Consider the following 14,051-nt stretch of genomic DNA (forward strand, 5'->3'; position numbering starts at 1 on the left):
CTCTCAAATAAAAATTTAACAAACGGCCAACACAACAATGCTAACAGCATCATCATCGTCATTCATCTCTAGCTGTAAGACTGGTTTCAACCATTTACACCCCTCAATCGCCTCTTTTTCTCCCACTGGCACATCGACTCGTCGGGGGTTGTGGGGTGAGTAGTGGCGGTAGCAGCCAGCCCTCCCAGGCTCTATATACGAATACACAGACAGACCGAGAGTCCGGGTTGTGCTGTAAGCGTCATGCGGCGCATGCCCAGAGAGTAGAGCCGGCAAAACTCTCTCGCTCGCTCTCTCTCTCTCTCTCTCTCGCTCTCTCTCGCAGCCCCGCAAGCGCGCTAGCAAGCGACGTCACCGGTGAACTACCCCCGGTTACTGTCGGTATCCTCAGTGCGTTCGGCGAACACTTCGCGAGCGGACGCGCGTGCCTAGACCAAACCTCCATAGCAAAAGCCCTCTTTCATGCCGTTATACACACACGTCACTTGTAAACAATTTATAACAAGTTATATGTACGATCAGCGACGCACATGAACAGTGATTTTTATCTATGAGATTGTCCATACTTCCGAGCTTTCTTTTTATGGAATTTATCAAAAGTTCTAATCGAAAAAATTGAACGAACTTACAGAAGCAAATCGAAGCAGAGAGAAAAAAAATTCAAAATTCCGAGTTTCAGACGAAAGTAAAGGTTTGAATGGACTGGATAGAAACGTGAGCTTAAGCGTGCGGCGGATAAAAGTCCGCGAGAGGCGGACGGCAGCGTGACTGGTTGGCCACGTGACTGACTCACAAGCTCTCTTGTTCTCTCTGCGCTTTATCAAAAGCAACTCGTCTTCATCGATTCTTCTCACGTAAAAGACTATATCCGCGGCGGAGAAAAGCGAGAAAACTTGACCAAGTGTGAAACGAGTGTGTAGGTTGCACAAACATGTACCCGGTGTAGTCGTGCTGTGCTGCTGAGAAAGGGACGCGCCAACGAGACCTCAGGGACTTGCACGCGAGAACTCGACCAACGGAGAATCAGAGCGCGTCAACGTGACTGGTGAGTTGTTCTTTCTCAAAACCTCTTTGACACCCCTAAATTTGCAGCTTATTTTTACGACATCACATCCAATTCTATTTGTAAGCATTAAATATTTAAAGTCGAATAGAATTAGGTCGGTTACTTCTTATCTTTTTTCTCATTCATTTTTTTTCTTTTGCGAGGCGCAGGTCGCGGATAAAGAGAACGCCTTTTATTCGGTCTAGGCCGCTATTTTCAAAGGGAGAAGCGCATCGCCTCGTTAGGAGAATTTTCTTCTTTGGAGTGGAACTACCAAGCCGAACAATGCCTTTTTCTACATAAGAATTTTTCGAGGCACGCTGACCTCGGAAATGCACTCATTAGTGGGAAACTTTTTTCTTTGCAATGAAAAATTCATTTGACGATGATTTCTAAAATTAGAACTGAATTACGCCAATTACAAAAGACTCATAATTAAATTTATTATTAGATCACTTGACTAAAATGAAATTAAAAATATATCCGATTAACTCAATAAAATTATTTAATATGAAAAATATTGACGCCTGTACGAGTTCTTTGTAATCTTTGAAAATGCTTTGACAAAGAAAATATTGCTGTTAGCTTAATAAACAAGCAAGAACTTGGGGCTGGCACGTGGGGCAGGGTCAAAATTTAATTAACCAAGCTTCAAAAGAAGCGGCACTAAAATCCACTCGGCTCTCACGCTTTCGCGCGCGTTATACGAATATCGGTCACAAGAAGCGTGCCTGTAAAAAGTCGCATGGAGTCAAGGTTTTTACTCTTTAAAAGGCGCGCCATTCGTCAAGAGCTACTACTACTCTCGTTCTGTTTCTCTCTCTCTCTCTCTCTCTCTCTCTCTCTCTCTCTCTCTCTCTCTTACTCTCGCCCTTAATAATTGTGCGGCAAGCGTTCTCCAATTAGCAAGGGCGGAAACTCGACGCTTATTTTCTTAAGTTACATGCGTGTCTTCCTACTCCTCCTCTACCATTTGAAATGCGGGACAGTTACGTCTCGAGGATAGTTACGTGGCTTTTAACGAGGCATAGTTCGCTCTGTGAGAATCCCCTCTGCGTGGGACTTGCGCTTTTTAAAAAAGCGAAAGCCTCCCCCCCTCCCTCTGTCCCTCTCTTTCTCTGTAAACATCACGCTTGAATTCTAATTACGTTTACACTCCAAGAACGTTTTTTGTCGTAAACTTTTTAATTTTTGAATACAAATATTTTCCGAAAAATATAAAGAATATCATATATGAACAAAAATAATAAATAATAAATCATTTATTTACTGTTTTCAAAATCATAAGATTTTTTGGTATAAGCGTTAAAATTTATTCTAAAAATGAGTGATATAGTTCGGGAATTCCACTGACTCAAATTTTATATCTCTTCCGTGCTTGTCTTCACGTGCACTCGACATCAGTTTCCCCGTAAATAAGCACCTAAAATGGTGAGCAATGTGCGAGCGCGAGTCGGAGCAGAAACGTTTGTCCGGAGCACAAGAGCGACGTAGAGTCGAGGTTCAAAGGAAAAGGTCATAGGTTATTAAATCACGAGTGATCTCAGGTTGCATCCAACAGAGCAAAATTACGCTCACCAGTTCGATTGATAAACTGTAATTTTTTGCGAAAGTACTGCTTCGACCAGGAAACAGCGAATCCTATTAATGACTGACGGTACGTTACGTCATTACTGAAATTAATAATTATTAATGATTAATGCTCGGCCGAAAATGTTAACAAATTAATAAAAATATATTGATTATTATCGTTTTATCAAGATAGTATTTATATTGTTACTCTAATTTAAAGATTATTTAAAAAGTTGTATGTATCTTTGTTGTATATTTGAAAGTAGCTTATTTTCAGAAAGGCTGTTCAACTAAATTCTGAATAAAGTTTCTCCGAGTCAAACACGGATGCGCAGGTGGAAAAATTTAGCATAAAAAACTAAAAACTTGGAGGATTTTATTTGGCTAACTTTCTCTTATTTTTCAGATGGAAACTTCAAAGATTCATAACGATTCTTTTACATTGAGCAATCCGTTGCAAGTCACTATTTCGCTTTAATGCGCTGAAAATCAACAGTAACTAGGCAAATAAGTTTCATATTTTCTGAAGTGCAATTGAAATATTGTATTTAGCTTAGCTTTTTGTTCTTATAAGCTCTTCTCGTTTCGATTATTTCATAGTTAATATTCTGTAAGCATCAATCGTTCATTGAACGAGCTTTTCGAAAAATCTGTAATATGAAACCGAATTAAACGAAGCAACTTCAATTATAATAAAAGATTACGATTAGGTATCGGATATAAATGTAAAGATTATAAAAAAGTACGTGCTTATGATATATTGACGTCATTTATTAAGCTCCATCGGAAACTAATAGTTGCCATAAAATCTCGACCCACTCAGGTCAAAGGTTAAGGATCGATCAGAGACAGATGAAAGTAAAACAAATATATAACGTCAAACAGTTTATCCAGTTTATCGGTGAATCTGTGATAAACTTCATCAAACGAAAAGATTCTGACCTACTTATTCAGCATTAACCCTTCGGAAAGTGTTCAACCATCAAATCACACGGTCTGTCTGTCATCGGCTGTGATTTTCCGATCTTTTATACGCGCGTAAAACAACGGCGGGTGAAAGAAAAAACATAAAGAGAGAAACAAAAGGAAACGACTCGTTGACGAGCGTGATTTTTGTGAGTGATTGCACGCAGCGCGAGTCTTGGCCGCGTCAATCGATCACGATTCAATCATCGCCCGCGGACGTGTGCGCCACGGATTCATAATAATCGACGCGAGCGAGCAGTCGATTCGTCAAAACTGTCAGCGCGCGACAAGCCCCCGCAAGCGTTTTGCGCGCAAGCACCGGTGAACCTAGCAGCTCTCTCTCTCTCTCTCTCTCTCTCTCTTTGCTTTATTTACTTTTGTTGCAAGCTCACGCTACTGTGCGTTCATTTACGCCTTTTTTTCTGGAACAAGACTGCTCGTTAATTTTCCAACGCGCGAAAAGTTTAACGATGAGAATCCACGGAAATTCACGCTAAAAGGCAAATACGCAGTAAGCCTCTCACCTATTTCATGAGTATTGACGATGAAAAAATCAACTGGTTTCAGCACTCGATGAGTGATTTATTTATAATATTATCGTTAATAAAGGCAATGCATAAAAATGCTGATACATATGACGAGTAATCAAATGAGAAGCGAGGCAATAATCGTAAAGCAGGGCATTTAAGTTTTTACCGTAATAATAAATGTAATCTCCAGTGTGGATCCATTGGAATCGTATAAATTTATATCCCAGGAACAAAGTTGCACTTTTGTCGCTTAAAAACAAGATATTTGTTTGTTTCTTTGCTCATTCCGAACGACTGGCATTAGTGTCATTAGTATTAAGCGTCTTTATTACCTGTCGCGCGAGCATTTATGACTGGAGACCACGCGCTGTAAAACTTTAATGGCCCCGAGCTCACTCTCTCTCTCTCCCTCTCTTTCACGATAGAGTTCAGAGAGGAATATCCGAGCGCGCTTTTGTTACTCTGTAAATCCAGCTGGTGAGTTAATCGGCGAAAAAGCTTTGCGTAGCTTTGAGGAGTTTTTCGAAAAAGGAAAAGTAATTTGTTAAATTAGACTCGAAATACGAGTGAGTGAGAGAAAGAGATAGAGCGGAAAAGCGAGATGCATAAAAACACTGTATGAAATTTATGTGAAAGGTAATATCACGTCAAACTTCAACATTCACTTTGTCGCAAATGTGTGAAACATATCAATTTCGGTCAGAGTTTATCTTCGGAATAGCGAAAAAAATATGAAATAAAAAAATAAAAGTGAGTGTACGAGTAGAAGTCATCATCGGGGTAACGATTAACTGTCAATTATTTATAATTGGCGTCAATTTGTCCAATAACTTAATGCTCCCGCGGGTTTTAATACTGTCATCTGCAGAAGTTAAGACTACATTATTTCCTAGGTCACGCGACTCCAGTAAGCGGACACCGAAAAAACAAATTGCCCTGTCGGCCATTGTTTTGTCGTTATGTGTTCCAATACAGCTCCATTTGCCGCCCGTGCGGCTAATAAGCGGGTCACGAGTCGACTTTTTAATTTAGTCTCCTATGGTTTCAATCAAAACGCTCGTTAGGAACGGATTAAATTTCCTCGCTTTGCGTGTTATTTAAAAAAAAAACGAATGAGTATGCAAAATTTTCAAGCCGAGCGCATCGTCCGAGCAAGAAGTGACGTTTACGCAAGCTACTGCATTCTCATCGGATTGCAGTGCTTGTTTTTAAATACTGCAGCGGTTGGTGTGTGTATATGTTACGCTCAGCTTGGGATAATGGAAAAGAAAGAGAAGGAACTTTTGAAACTTGAGCTACATTTGTTTAAAGAAGATTTCGGTAAAGAACACGTAACTACATATGGCAAGGTATGACCATACATCGCATTTCAAAAAGGTAATCCTGCCGAGATTAGAAAGCTTATTAAGGCAAATTTCATCTACGAAGCTTAAAATTTTAAGTGAGCGAGGGACCTTTAGCCACGCTCGATCCCTGGAGTGCGCGCTACTACACGTGTCACCCAAACTACGTGGCCGGAGATCATCGCGTCGAATTAGCGAAAGAGAGATTCCCTCGAGATAATGGCAGACTACTGCAAAAAGGCTTATTTAACTCTCGCGCACGACGAAAGACATAGAAGAGAAGTAAAAGAACGGAGCTTTGCTCTCTCGAGAATTTTCGTGATGTTGTAGTCGAAGAAGCCGCGAGTGAGTTGACGAATTGACAGTTTTTCGGAATTGAGCGTGTCCAATGAGAGTTAACAAAGTTCGATAATTAAAAAGCGAAATGGAAGGTGAGAAGTTTTCGAGTATGCTGCAAGCGTGTGTGCAGGTGATTTTCTATAGGACTCGGTAAAACTTTGACAGAAGCCGTAGGTCCGCGTGGCGTTCGCGTAATTACGATTCCAACAAAGTTACGAGTCGCGAGAGCGATGTGTCAAGTATTTAATCAGTATCCCGGACAATGGGCTTCGTATTCTCGCAGCCGCCTAAAGCCATGCTGCCGCCGCGGCCACTGCCGTCGACTCCAGCGTCCGCACGTTACCCTTCCGCAGGGGCTTGCAATTACGACGACGACTTCGTTTCGTGACGCCCCTGTTAATGTTGTATTTTCTTGAAAAAGTCTTCTGGCACAGTTGACAAGTTGCTCAACTTTGAAAGTGTTATTACCATTCGGATTCTTTTAAAAATAGAGCTTGAAACGGACAGAATCACGAAGATTTCGTTGTGCAGACCGCATTAAAAAAAACAATGATAATTCAAACAAATGCGTTGAGTTTTTGAGAAGCTCATTGAATAATATGTGAAAAACTCTTGGAGTATCTTTTGAGTGAAAAAAACTAGCACTTGGCTAGTCCGCGAAGCGATTAACATGAAAACCATTAAAAGCCCGCTTCCTCGTTATAATGACGCGTCGTCGGCGGCCAGCGACGCTGGGGGAAAAGTTAGTCGACATCGAAAAACGAAAAGCTCCGCCTGGGGGCTTTGGCGGTCGAGTAGTACGAAATCTGCACGCGCTGGTGTGGTGACTTCACCCGCAAGTTTATTACTGGCCAGCGACGACGACGTCGACGCCACCCGGGATTATGCAATTTAAAATGAGTTAATTGAAGTGCAATAAGTCGTTAAAACTCTCGGGCAAATTAATTAATGCTAAAGTCACCTCAACCGCGCGCGCACGTTTTCTCGCGAACGAGAACCCGGAAATTCTCGCTCTTTCTCACCTTCCATTTACCCCCCCCCCCCCCCTCCGCCACCCCATCCCACTCCACCGCCCGCCACCCTTCCCCTCCCCCTCTCGGGAATCCTTTTTCGCTTTTTGGCAGTAATTCTCATATTCTCTCGCACGTAACGCCAAGAGATGTAAATTAAACTATACGCCTGCGCGAGCTTATCCTTTTTTAGCTCTTTGTTCGCACGAGGTAATTAATGAATGTATCCAGTTTGAAGTTACTGCGCAGTTTTTCTGTGAAAAATTGTTAATATTTGGAAATGTAGTTTTGAATTCGGAAAAGTAAAAATTGGAAATCCGTAGAGCGATAAAAAAGAGAACAGTGGCAGCAGGCAAGTTAATTGTCGGGCCGCGCGGGGTGAACCGCGCACTTGGCAACGAACGCATCGAGCTCGTCGTTCCCGGCATCAGCGTAATCCGCAGTCGCGCGGCGCGGCCATAATACGCGGCAGCCAGCTACTAGAACCGGTGGTTCGACGTTTCGCGGCTGCGGCAGCGCCGCTCCGAATTAGCATGGCTATCTGCGTAATATATTGGACTAGCTGTACTGCTGCTGCTGGCGCTGCGGTGTATCGCCAGCTATAGAGCAGCGCTCCAGAGAGAAAGCTATAAAAGCACGCAACGTATATCGTGTGACACCTTCGCGCGCAGCTTTATCCACTTTGCGCGCAGGCTAATCCGAGCCAGCTAGGCCCTGCTGCACAATTATTGCGATGTGTATGCTGCGCCGAGGATTGGAAAGAATCGACGGGCTAACTCGGCGAGCTCGTAAACATTCTAATCTCTGGTGGCTACTCTCTCGGTCTCTTGCTCTGCCATCGCCGTAACTGGCTTGTTTACATAAAAAAATACATAAAAGCGCGCCTTGCGCAACCGGAAAACCTAACTGACTGAGGGACAGACGTGTAAGGGCATATACCGATCGCAGGTGCATGCTGCTACATCCTCGTGAAGCGGGCTTCTTTCAACAGCGATCACTTGCTCTCCCTCCGATCCCTTGCCCAAGATTAACATCCCATGGCCGATTCAACAATACGTTTCACTCTGCGCGTTTTCTCCTTTCCGTGCAATTCTACATTTCGCTGCGCTGCTTGTGCTCCTCGTATGCGATCGATTCCTAAATGTTTCGAGTGAAAAATGAAACGAGTACTTTGGAGAAACGACACGACATTACGCTATGCGCGTTTATCAAACGAGAATGTCACGAAAGTAGCAGCGCTTGCGAATGATTCGCTGCGAATTCTCTCGCAAATTTCTCATGCCAATCAAGAGTCATTACAATCGTGCCAATAACGTACGCACGAGCTTGCGCATACATGACTTGTACTATTCGACGTTCGAATAATGCAATTATCCGCTGTTCGACCGAGCGGTATCGAAAAAATCGTAGATTATCTGTGTACATCATCGCTTAGTCAATCAGGCACGGCGGTATTACGAAACGCCATTACAAAAGAAGCTTTTGCCAATCGTGCAGAAAACAGCGAGGAGGGAGAAAAACAAGACGCTTACGCGTGTAAATCATATTGCAGGTGTGCGCGAGGCGAGTACACAGTTATTAATTTACAAGGCGGCTGCACAGGCGGCAGTGACGGCCCTTAGCTTCTAGCCAGGCTAGACTAGTTTATAAGAGGTCAGTGACTGCGTCCGAATAACACACGATCCGACACCACGTAACCGAGCTCCCAATCAGAAAGAGAGAAAAAAGAGTTTGAAGCGAGAGACTAATTACGAGAGAGAGGATTGCAGTTACAACGCTTTGTCCATCTTGGCCGATTTGCATTGCGCGTGCAGAGAGTGTCTGTGTCCTACGGACGTTTGTTCTACGGGGCCGCGCGTCTATCTTGAACCGGTTACGCCGGAAACGCGCCAGCCAACAGAGACCCGTGTATAGCTTTACTTTGCGTATAGGGCCACTCTCGTATATCACTCGCCCTTTAGCTCTCTCTCTCTCTCTCTCTCTCTCTCTCCTGCAAGTCAGTGAGCGAGCGCCTGACGCCAGCCAACGGTTTAACCATGCGAGCTGAGCTTAACTTTAGCCGGCAGTGGATATACGCCACCTTCTTTTTGTTTGAGCTCTTGCGCTTGTTAGAGTCACTCACCAGAAAAACAAGGCTATTGGCATAATTAATATTGGCAATATTTTCTTTTCCACTCTTTTTCAAAATACCCGAACAACTTTAGGCGAACGAAATTTAATTAATTATTCGCTTTGGCTTCGATGAAAGAGATTAGGCTATACATTCGTTGTAAATGAATTGAACAATATATTCCATCAGATTTAATTTTATTCTATAAGTCTGGCACTCTGAAGACAACAAGTCTGATAATATTATCAGCACAAATAAATAACAGTTCACTATTTATCCACTATACTATTTTTATCTTGGTGCTGCATTTTATTCCGGCTTTATTAATTTTGTGAGAAAAACGGAATAGCATGAAAAAATTGCTTTTGGCAAACTTTGTCGAATGTTTTGAAAGCAGGTATAAATTTTGTTTGTGCCATAAAAATGATCAGTTATTATTTTTGGACAATAACTGTTCTGTGGGAAAATCTGGTCTGAAGAGCACAGGCGTTAATTAAGCACGCAGCGGAATTAAAATTCTCCCGAGAAAGCGATGAATATTTCAACTAGCACATCAGGAATATTGTTGCAGTGCTTGTTTTACGATTGAACTTGAATACGATAGCCTCGTTACTCAGGCGGGCCGGCATAGCCAAGAGCGCTAAAGCAGGATGTAGACATTACATACCAGGTGTAACTTTCGCGCGCGCGGCTATATATGCGCGCGAAAGCCTCAAGAGCCGGCAGGCTGAAGCGCGAGTACTCCATAACCCATCACGAGTGCGCGCATTGTCGGGGAGAAGAGTGCACCCACGCTTAAAAAAAGATGAAGCATAGCAGAGAAGCCTCGCTACGAAGCGGCCTACTTTTTGCGCCCTCGGTAAACATACCGTACTCAAGGAGCCTTTATTCTCATCATCAGCGATATTGGCTTTTATCGCGCATTCTGCCAGGAAAAACTTTTGCTTAACCTGTTGGTCGTTTCGCTTATACTCCCGCTCTCTCTCTCTCTCTCTCTCTCTCTCTCTCTCTCTCTCTCTCTCTCTCTCTCTCTCTCTCTCTCTTAGTTACACGATGTTTCGACCTATAGACATATAATTTTTTCTCCTTTACTGCTCTTTTGTTTCATTACTTTTTTCATTTTTCTCCAATGCGTTTGTTGCGTCGCCACTGCAGCCACCGCCGTGCTCTTTTCATTTTTTCTTGGGATAGTTTTGCCTCACAGTTGCGCAGAATTAACGAGGCACACTCTCTTTCTCTCGCTTGTATATAGCGCGCCGCAGCAGCAGTACCCTCCGCGTGCGTTTCCTTATTAAACGTCCCTGCTTACTGAATTATGCATTAGCTTTTCATCGGCAGAATGCATTTTTTAATAAAAAATTCTGTATATCGCCGCGGCTACTTTGTAATCGAGCTTTCTTTTTTCTCGCTCTCCCTCTCACTTCTTACGGCTAAATCGAGACGAGAATTTTCAATGGCCATCTACTACGATGTGACTTTCAAAATGCTTATTTTAACGTTAAAATCTGACTACTCATGAATATAGAGAAATCACATTGAAGGCAAAAATACATTTGAAGTAGAGCTTCGAAGTCATTAGTCATGAGTTAGGGAAAGGTTCACGAGTCCACGTGCAGTTCTCTGCGTAACAGGTAAGCCTATAACTCGTATAGATAAGTCCAGACATAGCATCGCATCGGATAAATGTTCAAACTTTTAGTTTTTAACACTGCATGCTACTAAAATTCCAAATGAAACATAAAAAAAAATTGGTGGAAAAACTCGATTCCGCGAAGCCCGTCAAAGTTGAAAGAGAGAGATAACCAAACAGTGTAGCTGAATGAGAAATAGAAATAGAGAGTGGTGAGAGAGAGAGAGAGAGGGAGAGAGGCAACGGCATTGAACAACATTGAAGTCAGTTCGCTCGCAAGTTTATCCTCGTTGTTTACCAAATGCAGTCAAAGTGCATGCGAATTACCGCATTAATCCCTGCTTGCAAATGTGCGTGTGTTGATGCGGTTGCTGCTCTAGCGCACACTCTTTGCATAGAAAGAGGTGGTCCGCGGAATATATATGCCTAATTAAAACAGTTTTGTTACGACAAACAAATTAATCGATCATGCAAACATTGAACCACCGTTCCGGCGCTTAAAGCTGCCATAATTTCAATTTGATCAGCCCATACTATCCACAATTAATTAGCTTGTGAGTTTACTCAACTATTTTTACACCTTCGGTTAACAGCAAGCTGTCAAAGGTGCATATTCCATCTAAAAAGTTGTATTTCTATTTATCGGTCGTAAGATGTACGAAAATAGCAGTGAGCGCTCGAAAAAGCATAAAGGAGCAGCTGAATAGTTAGCCATTTATCAAGTGCGTCGCTAAGGGAAATTCGAAAATTATGCTGTTACACTAACGAGAGAGAGCGTAACTACGTTTTCTTATCTTAATCGCGCCGCACCTCTCACACACGTACACGTACTCATAGCCACGAGGCTTAATCATCGCGTCGTCATAAACGAGATTTTCCCCTGGCAGTGGCCATCGAGATTCGCGCGTAATTTTCGGTCGATAAATGCTTTCGGAAAGCGATTGGCTCGTGCCGTGTTGGGTCTGGAATTAGAATGATAGCTCGCATAGCAATAAAATCGTAAATGTTATTTTCAGAAAATCTGCTTTATTTGGCGTAAATGTTATTGAATCCATTTTATTTGACTCGCTGCATATTGCGAATTTCGATGGATTTCGTATATTCTTTCCCGTTTGCCGTCGAATGGCTATTTAGAAAGGTTTTATTTTGAAAAATCAAACAAATTCAATGGATGGGAAATGTATGAATAGTAATTCACGTGGCTGGTTGCAAAGAGGAAACTAATTTCCTACTGGAAACGTATAATTCACAATCACCAATGAATAATTCCCGCATGATATTGATGACTAGCCTTTCAGGCAGATGTGACTCTGTTACAGTGTATCTTTTAAAGTTAAAATTTATTTCAATTCTTCGTAAAGTCGATAATAGAACTCATTGAAAAAAAAATTAACCGAATGAAAAGAAAGCAACCTCGACGAGCGTTCTGAAAATAAGCCGGCGCTCGCGTGAAAGAAGTAAGCGCGAGAACGGCGGCGATGCAGGTAATGGCGAAAAAGACTAAGAGTGAATGACCCAATGAGAGAACGTATGAAAGAGGTTACAGCGTTTTCTTGTCAGTCTACGTGTTAATGGTCTCAAATCATGATAAACAATTTCAATCAGAAGTAGCGCTTCCAGAGCAGTGATTTTGAACCGCGAAAAATTTCCGACAATGTTTAATTGTCATTACCTATTTGTCTAAGCATCAAATTGCAACAAATAACAGAATACATGTCGTTTACGTTGACCAAGTCTACAAAATAGTCATGTTTCATCAGTCATCATTTACAAACATTTCTGTAGACAGAAATGTTTAGTTTAGCAATGTACGTACGTTACGTCAACCGCCGCACATTAGTTGCAGCACACCCAAGGTATAACCGATGAGAGCTTTTATGAGCTAACGATTTACGAGCGAATTTCCGATCGACCAGTGTCTGTAAGATCGCGTTTGCCATTTTTCAAGAGAAGTGGAAAATTACAATATCGAATGAAAATTCAAATTGGATATAATTAAATTTATGCCTCCAGAAAATAATATAATTAATTTAAATTTATCGAGTTGTGTCGGAGATCGTCAATATGCTGATTTTATAATTATATATCGAAATATTATTGTCTTTAAAGTGAACGAATTTATTAATTCAAAGCTTGTATTTTTTGCATTTGGCGTTGTTTGAAATTTATTTGGATATTTACTTTTGGTTTGTCAAAAATATGTTTTTTGGAATTTTGCTAAAAGGTATTTGTGTACATAGTAGTCGCAACTCACAAATCCCAACGAAATTAACTATTCTTTATACATATTCGATAAACTAGAAGAAAAAATGGCTGGGCTCTCAACACTTGTCAAGCGAAAGGCGCGAAAGGCTGAGACTACTGCAGTGCTAGCGAATGAAATTGTCAACTCATGCCACTCGTCATCCCATCGCAGAGTATTAGAGTCTTACTCTGTGCGCTCGCGCCAATTTACTATTTTTCCTTTCCACGCCGAGTCTCGAGCTTCATCTCTCGGGCGATCGAGAGAGAGAGAGAGAGAGAGAGAGAGAGAGAGAGAGAGAGAGAGAGAGAGAGTGAGATGGAAGCTTATCTCGGCCGGGGGAAAACTTGGCTTCTTTGACGCGAGAAACAAAGGAGCCTTCGTAGATTGAAATTTGCTCTCGTGTATGTGTGCGCGAGCGCTGGCGTTATCGACTCCGACATTATTCTTCCTATTGCGAGGATAAGGCGCGAGATTCCTTTTCCTCGCTTCTCTTCTCTGACTTTATTTGACTTATTTTCTTTTTTCTCTGCCTTTCTCTGTGCGCGCACGACTACGACTTTGCCCGCTAATATAGCCTCGCGAGACCTGTCTCTACTTCTCTTTTGCTCGTCCGTCGTTTGACATACTAATCGATACTAAGTTTGGCTTTTGCTCGCAGCAGTAAATAGCAGCGTTGCGCGCCTACTACAGCAGCTATCTGCAGATAGAACGGGAGTTTGTTCTTGAGCGAGCGGCACAAACGAAAGAAATGGCGTCGATCGCATTGCCTGGGCCTTAAGCAATGCTGCCTTAAGTCTGCCCAAGACGACACCTTGAGCACGAGCGTGAAGCTCCTCCGGCTCGGTCGTTCATAAATCGCTCAGCACAATGCGAAGCCCAAACAAAAAGGCATATCTCCTTCGCTTCTCTCTGGCTCTCGCAAAACGACACCCCAAATTCCCGGCCGGAGAGTGGAGAGCTCTTTCACCTTGCAAATTTACGAGGCATCGACGCGTATATCCGGCGCTCTATTTGCCGAGGATGCCAGCGATCCAAACGAATGGCGCCCATAAAGCACGTGCCGTCTCCGAGCCAAGATTCGATTGTGTGCGTACGTGTGTGCGCTTGGCCTCTGCCGCGCAACCCATGCGAGTTGCTGGATTTGCACAGCCGCGCGCGGCTCAGGAAAAACTTTCATAATCAAACTTTGCTCGATTGTTTATGGCCAGGTGTAGCCTCTCGATATCCTTTTCACCCGTTGCAGCACCATACGTACGTGTAG

General features: G+C 42.7%; 1 protein-coding gene across 4 annotated transcripts in view; it reads left to right on the forward strand.

Moving 5' to 3' along the window:
* Positions 1-727: 727 nt before the first annotated feature.
* The window catches only part of LOC131671243 (teneurin-m), a 336,250-nt gene continuing 322,926 nt past the window's right edge, over positions 728-14,051 (forward strand). For all 4 annotated transcript variants that reach the window (XM_058947513.1, XM_058947515.1, XM_058947514.1 and 1 more), the window contains exon 1: positions 728-1,045. The gene's annotated coding sequence lies outside the window, so the exon portion shown is untranslated. The remainder of the gene's footprint in view (positions 1,046-14,051) is intronic.

This window comes from Phymastichus coffea, unplaced genomic scaffold (assembly GCF_024137745.1).
Source record: "Phymastichus coffea isolate CEN01 unplaced genomic scaffold, Cenicafe_Pcof_1.1 PCOF00122, whole genome shotgun sequence".
Classification (NCBI taxonomy): Eukaryota; Metazoa; Arthropoda; class Insecta; order Hymenoptera; family Eulophidae; genus Phymastichus; species Phymastichus coffea.